Source organism: Arachis ipaensis, chromosome B7, assembly GCF_059453495.1.
Source record: "Arachis ipaensis isolate K30076 ecotype BB chromosome B7, ASM5945349v1, whole genome shotgun sequence".
NCBI classification, from domain to species: Eukaryota; Viridiplantae; Streptophyta; class Magnoliopsida; order Fabales; family Fabaceae; genus Arachis; species Arachis ipaensis.
The window spans coordinates 36,358,925-36,365,740 of NC_142442.1; positions in this window are offsets into that span (position 1 = coordinate 36,358,925).

Consider the following 6,816-nt stretch of genomic DNA (forward strand, 5'->3'; position numbering starts at 1 on the left):
ATGCTACTTGTTCATTTTCAATTTTTTCACAATGAAAAGTTCAGAGATAATCTTTTTATTCAACAATTTTTAAAATTTTTTATTTTTTAAAATTTTTATCATGAAATTAAGATTAAATTAATAGAAAAAGACAAATATCCTCTCATTTAGGATTTTTTTCATCTTACTCTCAATCTTAATTTTTATCTCCTTCGTGTTTAGCTCTTGCATATACACCCAACATCATCAGTCTCGTTCAATCTTTTTTTATTCTCGCGTTGCTTTGCTTTATTTCTGTGTAAAGTCATTTTTTTGCTTTTCTGTTCAATCTTTTTTGGGCCGCTTTTTTTGTTTTAGCTTGCCACTGCTTGTTTTGCATAGTCTCATTGTGCTTCTACTTTATTTTGCGTTGTCACCGCTACTGTTTTCTCGTTATTGAAGCTTGCATCTTTTTAGATCTATTTTTGAAACTCATGTTATTATTGAAGTTTATGTCTTTCAGATATGTTCTTCTTTCTTTTCTTTTACTACTAATAATAATAAAATTGACAATCGTAATAATATAAGGTGTATTGCAAATTAAAATAAAGCTAATAATTCACATTGATCATCAATAATTCATGATCAAAACAATAATAATAATAATAATAATAATAAATTTTCCCCCTTAGCTTAGCTTGTTCAACTAATTCCCAACCTGGCCTCCTAATTAATAATGACAATCCACCAAAGGTGGTGCAACAGAAAGCATCATGGTTTTCTATGTGGCCGAGAACTAAAACTGGGAATCCCGGTGGTGGTGGTGGTGGTCGTCAGCCGGTGCCGGAAGGTTAAGATCCAATTCCAGAAGATTCCACGGCGGCTTAACAACCTCCAGCGTTGGCTGAGGACTAGTAGTAGTGATGAAAATTGTCCTATGCCTCCTCATGTGACCACCAAGTGCTTGTCCAGATGTGAATTCTGAACCGCAAATTGAACACTCATGAATCTTGGGCTTGCCGTTATTGTTGAAATTTTATATTGAATTTAGTTTATCAATTTCAAGTTAGTAAATTTGTTGATTTAGTGTTGCAAATTGAGGTAGTACTTTGTTGATGTATTTTAATATTGTTGTTGCTTATTTAGCCAACCCTCTTGTTAAAATTATCTTGTCGATGTGTTTTAATGGAAGTTTAAAATAGAGATTATCTTGTATTTTATACTAATTCAGGATAAATATTTGTTAATTGATTATTTTGGTTTACCTATTCTTGAATGTTATTTACCTTCTCTTGAATTTTGTTTTGTATACAGAATAATCACAATTTTTTTTATCATTATTATTGTTTTGTATACAAGGAAAATTTATTATTATCATTATTATTGTTTTGATAATGAATTATCGATGATCAATGTGAATTATTAGCTTTCTTTTAATTTTCGGTACACCTTATATTATTACAATTGTCAATTTTATTATTATTATTAGTAAAAGAAAAGAAAGAAGAACAGATTTGAAAGACATAAACTTCAACAAGAACACGAGTTTCAAACACAGATCTAAAAAGATGCAAGCTTCAATAACAATAAAACAGTAGCGGTGACAATGCAAAACAAAGTAGAAGCACAATGAGAATATGCAAAACAAGCGGTAGCAAGCTAAAACAAAAAAAGCGGCACAAAAAAGATTGAACAGAAAAGCAAAAAAATGACTTTACACAGAAATAAAGCAGAGCAATGCGAGAATAAAAAAAGATTGAACGAGACTGATGATGTTGGGTGTATATGCAAGAGCTAAACACGAAGGAGATAAAAATTAAGACTGAGAAATGATTGAGAGTAAGATGCAAAAAATTCTAAATGAGAGTATATTTGTCTTTTTCTATTAATTTAACCTTAATTTGATGATAAATATTTTAAAAAAGAAAAAATTTTAAAAATTGTTGATTAAAAAGATTGTCTCTGAACATTTCATTGTGGAAAAATTGAAAATGAACAAGTAGCATATATAAGTCATAAAATCAAGAGTAATATGAGACATAGTAGGAAGCTGCATGGTGTATGTGTTACCTTGATGGTTGTTCATGGCTGTAAAAGTTGAGTTAGTTCTCGTGACCAAATATTCAAAGAAAGAGAAACTAGGACGGCACCATACGAAATCACTAATAAACCTGCATAAGAAGCAAAAGTAATAAAAAAAAAGTATTATTATTCAGAACAAGCTCATGATAAGGATGTAACCAAAATTTCTAATTAAAGTCTAAGTTCGAATCTAGTAATTGATGAGCGGATAATTTATACGCTTTTTGGCATTGTTTTTAGTATGTTTTTAGTAGAATCTAGTTACTTTCAGGGATGTTTTCATTAGTTTTTATGCTAAATTCACATTTCTGTACTTTACTATGAGTTTGTGTATTTTTCTATGATTTCAGGTATTTTCTGGCTGAAATTGAGGGACTTGAGCAAAAATCAGATTCAGAGGTTGAAGAAGGGCTGCTGATACTGTTGGATTCTGACCTCCCTGCACTCAAAGTGGATTTTCTGGAGCTACAGAACTCAAAATGGCGCGCTTCTAATTGCGTTGGAAAGTAGACATCCAGGGCTTTCCAGCAATATATAATAGTCCATACTTTGGCCGAGTTTAGATGACATAAAAGGGCGTTGAACGCCAGTTCTACGCTGCTATCTGGAGTTAAACGCCAGAAACACATCACAAACCAGAGTTGAACGCCAGAATTACGTTACAACCTGGCGTTCAACTCCAGAAAGAGCCTCTGCACGTGTAACATTCAAGCTCAGCCCAAGCACACATCAAGTGGGCCCCGAAAGTGGATTTATGCATCAATTACTTACTTCTGTAAACCCTAGTGGCTAGTTTATTATAAATAGGACTTTTTACTATTGTATTAGATATCTTTGGAAGATCCTGGATTGTATCTCTGATCCTGTGATCTCGTTTTGGGGGCTGGCCATTCGGCCATGCCTGGACCTTTCACTTATGTATTTTTAACGGTAGAGTTTCTACACTCCATAGATTAAGGTGTGGAGCTCTGCTGTTCCTCATGAATTAATGCAAAGTACTACTGTTTTTCTATTCAATTCAACTTATTCCGCTTCTAAGATATTCATTCGCACTTCAACATGAATGTGATGAACGTGACAGTCATCATCATTCCCTATGAACGCGTGCCTGACAACCACTTCCGTTCTACCTTAGATTGGATGATTATCTCTTAGATCTCTTAATCAGAATCTTCGTGGTATAAGCTAGATTGATGGCGGCATTCATGAGAATCCGGAAAGTCTAAACCTTGTCTGTGGTATTCCGAGTATGATTCTGGGATTGAATGACTGTGACGAACTTCAAACTTGCGAGTGCTGGGCGTAGTGACAGATGCAAAAGGAGGGTGAATCCTATTCCAGTATGATCGAGAACCTCAGATGATTAGCCGTGATGTGATAGAGCATTTGGACCATTTTCACAAGAGGATAGGATGCAGCCATTGACCATGGTGATGCCTTCTGACGATTACCCATGCAGTGACAGCGCATCGGACCATTTTCCAGAGAGGATCAAAAGTAGCTATTGCCAATGGTGATGTCCTTACATAAAGCCAGCCATAGAAAGGAGTAAGACTGATTGGATGAAGACAGCAGGAAAGCAGAGGTTCAGAGGAACGAAAGCATCTCTATGCGTTTATCTGAAATTCTCACCAATGATTTACATAAGTATTTCTATCCTTATTTTATTATTTATTTTCGAAAACTCCATAACTATTTTATATCCGCCTGACTGAGATCTACAAGGTAACCATAGCTTGCTTCATACCAACAATCTCCGTGGGATCGACCCTTACTCACGTAAGGTTTATTACTTGGACGACCCAGTGCACTTGCTGGTTAGTTGTATCGAAGTTGTGAATGAAAAATAATTTATTAAGATGTGCGTACAGAGTTTTTGGCGCCGTTGCCTGAGATCACAATTTCGTGCACCAGTAATCAACAACAATACTCATCTCATCGGCAACAAAAATTTAGAAGAAAAAAAGTTCAACAATTATTCTTGAAAACTTATAAAATCATAAAATTTCAACAAGAATTTTCAACAATTACTCATGACCAATCATTTTTTTACAGCACTAACATCAACAAACTCATTACCATTCTTAAGACATCGGAATCAAGGACGATATGCAAATATTTGATGCTCAATATGAACATATGTAAACTTAGATGGCATAGACAGACATTAATAAATCAATTACACCTCACAAGATCCGATAATGATGAACTATAAATATTTCCCAAACTACGACAATATAATGTTTGATTGAAATAAAATAATATATTTAATTTGTGTAAATATTCCTAATAGAGGTGTTTGAAAACGGTTTGCTGGAATCAAACCTTATCAAGGTACTCGTGTTTCATTTTAAACCAATAGTAGAGCGCATATTGTGATAGTAATATTCATCATTATTTAACAGCTTAATATGTAGAAGATACTTATGACTAGCATAAAAATTTTGAGACATTCTTCCCCTTACTAATGAAATAACATAAAAATTAAATACATCGGTGCTAAGTACCAACTCCATTATTCTCAATTCCGCATATCCATGGCCTCTATAGAGAGTCGTTGTTGTCATTTGCTCTAATCTCAGACAAATAATTTATTCTATCTAAAAATTATATTGTCCTACTCAGTACTCATCCTTTATGCCAGAGTTCTTGGAGTACCAACAGTGAGGGATTAAAAAGAAAAGAAAAGAAAAATTTAGTTGGAACATAAATCCACTTCTCGGCATTGCCGGTAAAACTATAAATATTTCCCAATAGTCAATGAAATAATAAGTAAAAGAAGGAAGAATCTTTTAATATAAACATATTATTGATATCAGAAAAACTAATATGTTAATGACACATTTGAATAGTACTAGTGTCTCTGTGTATATAATCCCAATATATATGTTTGCAAGAAATATAACTTATAATAAGAAGAAGCACAGAGAAAAAAATTCAACGCATTTTACTGTCCAAGTATACGTGATGATGAGCACAATACATAATTGAAATATTTATATATTTATAATCTGTTCTAGGTTGATAACTTGAAAACAGGTTTCTTTCCAGATTCAGGTTTCTTCATGAAATGTCCCAATATTCAGATTAGTAACAAATAAAAAAAATATTACATCAGTAATCTCAGAGTCAAATTATCAAACAGGTTGCATGCACGAGAAAAGAAAAAAAAGCAAGAAAAGAAACTTACCTGAAATACTCAATGGAGTGAGTAAGTGAGTGAGTGATGACACGAAGAGCGGGCACACCAGGCCCGTGGAAGCTGGCGATTTGCGAATCTAGGGAAGGCTTTGAGGCTTCCACAACAATGACACGAACAGTAAGGGGTTTGAGGCTTCGAGACAAGCTCCATGAACGACCCAACAGACGACAATGACGGACGGTGACCAAAGCGCGGCTGATGCCCAGCTTCACGGGTTTGAGCAAGGTGACGTCGGATGGTGGGCTTCAAAGCTGGTGATTGACGAAAGAGGGGAGGAGGGTGCGTGGTTGGCTTGGAGAGAGGGTTTGACTGCTGGGTTATCTTCTTTTTTTTTTTCCCTAGGTTATTTAGAACTTTCAAGGGAATGTGGAATTTGGAAGGGGGGGACGTCGTTTTGGGTTTAGGGATTTAAAAAAAATAAAAAATGTGAATTTTCGAGGGAGAAACGATGCCGTTTTGGATAAAATTTAAAAAAAATAATGAAAAAACCGTCTCTTTAGGCGACCCCTAATAACCGTGATTATAGGCTCTATGGTCACCCTTTTTCAAAAAACTGTAACCATAGACCCTTTTAGGTCACCCCCAAAAACCGTGACCATAGACCCCTTTTTTATCATTTTAAAAAACTGTGATCATAGACTCTTTTAGGTCACCCCCAAAACCGTGACTATAGATCCTTTTAGGCTACTCCCAAAACTATGACCATAGACCCCTTTAGGTCACCCCCAAAAACCGTGAATATAGACCTTTTTAGGTCATTATTTTTTGAAAATCTGTGATCATAAATCATTTTTGGTCACCATAAATAACTGTGATTATAGACCCTTTAGGCCATCTCCCAAAACTATGACTATAGATCTGTTTAGACCATTTTTTTTAAAATATTGTGACCATAATTTTTTTTATTATGGTAAAAAATTATAATTATAAAGGTGGTCAAAAAAATCGTGGCCATAGACCTAAAATATTATAATGAGATCGGATTAAGGATCTAATTCTCATGGCTAACAAATAGAAAAATGTTGCCAATTATTATATATACATGTAATTGCTTGTAATAATTTCAAGTTGGTCATTTATCGGATTAGAATTGTGGCTGTAAATTAAAATGCCTAAGCATGTGGTTGATTTTTTATTTTATATATATATATATATATATAGAATTACAGTATAGTTGTGATTAAAACATACGAATTTATTAGCTGTTTGAATTAAACACAACATTGTTAACTTATTAGTCTGGCTGATATCTTATCGATCACTATAATTTAATTAGAAAATATTTCATTGACCAAAAACAAAAAGAAAAAAAAAAAGAAAGAAAGAAAGAAGAAGCAGCACGTATCATTAGTTCTCCAATTAAGCTTCGGCATTTCTTAAACATATATAGAAGCACTAAAGACAAAAATGTAGTTGAATTAAACAAGAAAATAAAATCTTCAGAATCTGATTAATTATAAAGCATTATAAATTATTACACTTGATTGTTGATCTGATTTTGTTCCTTCACAGAGATATAACTGAAATTATTTTGGAGCATTATTAATTGTTGACTTGTGTCCATATACGTCTAA